Raw genomic sequence first — 2,729 nt, forward strand, 5'->3', positions numbered from 1 at the left:
GTCAAGTTTTCCTGACCTTTATAGACCAATTGTGGATCTATCCTTCCAGGAGCTATTTTTCAGGCCCACTTATGCTGGACTGAAATCGTTCATTAATCATTAGGGAAGGGGTATTAAAAATAGTCTTGTGAAACTTTGTGATCTTGTTCACTCCTATGGGCTAGTCATCTGTAAACCGAAAGTTTGAATTGCAGTACTTTCTCATAGATTTTGTGGTCTCATCCTTCATTTTAAGTTGACTTGCATTTCACTATTGCTTACTGCTAATTCCTGCTTCTCAAGGAATTGGGGCCCTGAAATATTATTGGAAATGAGAAATTGACATGGCTCTTCAATTATTTCTGTTGGCATGTTGCCTGGGCCTAGTTGAGAAGTCTTGACCCTGTTATATGATGATGCGGGTAACTGGGACATGGGATCCTAGGACCCATACATCTTGCAGAAGATAATATCTAGTATACATAATATCAGAAAAATTTGGGTATAATCAATATGTATGCTTCAGAAATATGGAGAAAAAACAGTTTGGAACAAGCGAGTTGAAACAATAAACAGAGCAGCAGAGTAAAATTCCTTATACTTTAGAGGAAATCAACATTTTTTTTTTACCATGTGAATTCAGAAGAACAAGGACACTTAGAAGGTATCACAAGTTTATAGTGAAGACATTACATTGATACTTTTTATATTCTAGTTTGTATTATAAACCTAATTATTTGTATTCTAATTCTCTTTATTGGAATAAATAATTATCAATTTATTTGTCAAATTATCAATTAATTCTACTAAGTTTCACTGTGTGAAATATGAAATCAGCACATATAAATATAAAATATATAACTATATATAATATAATAAAAAGGACACATGTTTTGCATTGTTCTGTTGTGGTTAGGGTATCAAAGACAACTCTGTTTTAAAGTATTATTTCATTATCTGTACCTCAGTGATAGGTAGAGTTAGACCTAAATCTTTAGCATTTGTAGATTTACAGCCTGGAGGCAAGAGGAAACACTGTGATTAAAACATTACCAATTTAAGGCTTAATAATGAGGAGAAACATGGACTTCTTCTGGAGCTATGGAAATATTTGCTGATAGAAAGGCAGTAGTGTAAGTTCCTGCCTGGTTGGAAGGTAGACAGTCCAGACATTAGGAAATCATGCATATGACGAATTTTTTTCACCTTGGCGTTAGTTACTTTTGAAATGGTATAATAGACACTTAAATTTTGATAAAATACCTTCTAGTCTGAACAGTTCTGCTGAACTGTTCATCTCTCTATGATCCCTTGTAGCTAAGATTAGTTTTGTTCCAGTAAGACAATCTATGCTGTCAGGGTAGGATATTCTGGTTGGTCTGTTCCTACATGGAAGAAGGATAAAGGGTCAGGTAGAAATTTGTGCCAGTAAGACGTCATTTGGAAAATTTAAGCTGAAGAAGTTTAGAAGTAGCTCTTAAGCAAGGCTTACGTTGAATCTATTAGCTCCACAAAGCTAACTCAGTTACATAAATAAGAACTTGAAAAAGCCATCACCTTAGGACCTAGCTATAAGTGCTTCAAAGTATGATCAAATCTAAAATGAAAAAGCCTTAAAATTGTCATTGACAAAAAAACGCAAATGTGAGCAATCGACCGAACAATATAATTTTTTTTCCACTATACACATTATTTTAGGGAAATAAGATCAATAGTATTGTTAGGAACAATAAGGTTTCCTTGCTACAAATAGGCACCCAAGGATATAAGCCTGTATAAAGATTGCATCATTAACTACTTAAATTTAGAGGATACTACATGCTTCAGCAGCACGTATACCCAAATTACAACAATACAGAGATTAACATAACACTTGCACAAGGATAATATGAAAATTTGTGAAGTATTCCATATTTTTCATTGTTCAGTTGCAGAAATGAAAAACAGTTATTAAAAGGTTAATTACAAAATTACAAGTGTAACAATATATGCAAGTGTTAGAATTAAACGTTAGTTTGACATCAGTGTATTAAATCTTCACCTTAAAAAGGCCTTTACATAGAACTTCACAAAACTTTTGAAATTAGTTAACATTATCATTTTATCCCAAAGAAACAAACTACTATAAGAACCTAGAAAAAGGGGCTGGGAAGGTGGCTCAGTGGTAGAGCGCTTGCCTTGCATGCATGAGGCCCTGGGTTCGATATCTCAGCACCACATACGCAAAAAGAAAAAAGTCAGAAGTAGCTCTGTGGCTCAAGTGGTAAAGCGCTAGCCTTGAGCTGAAGAGCAGAGGGTCAGCGTTCAGAGTTCAGAGGCCCAGAGTTCAGGCCCATGACTGGACCAAAAAAAAAAAAGAACCTAGAAAAAAATAATCTTAAATTTTCTATATGAAATGCAATCTGAAAGGACACATTTATTAATAAATAACATATTATAAAACAATGTTGAATTCAAAGTATATCTAGGAAATAATTAAATAGATTATGGATATTATGCAAACACAGAATATAGAATATTTTAAAATATACTTTTTTCAGTCAAGAACCAGAAATATCTTTAGCTTCTGTACCACTCATTTCAACAGATAAGATCAAATTATTTCTGATTAAAAAATCACAAACTCTGAAGAAATCATTATAGATGTACACAAACAACTCAAATACATTTTGACATCAAAGTCAGGCAATTCCATTGGAAAAATTCCACGGAATTTTTACAGTAAGATATTGCTGTTATTTGGATTGTGA

At 33.2% G+C, this 2,729-nt stretch overlaps 1 pseudogene; it reads left to right on the forward strand.

Moving 5' to 3' along the window:
* Positions 1-1,797: 1,797 nt before the first annotated feature.
* Positions 1,798-1,897, forward strand: LOC122108718 (annotated as a pseudogene).
* Positions 1,898-2,729: the final 832 nt, after the last annotated feature.

Source organism: Dipodomys spectabilis, unplaced genomic scaffold (assembly GCF_019054845.1).
Source record: "Dipodomys spectabilis isolate Male_0828 unplaced genomic scaffold, ASM1905484v1 ptg000064l, whole genome shotgun sequence".
NCBI classification, from domain to species: Eukaryota; Metazoa; Chordata; class Mammalia; order Rodentia; family Heteromyidae; genus Dipodomys; species Dipodomys spectabilis.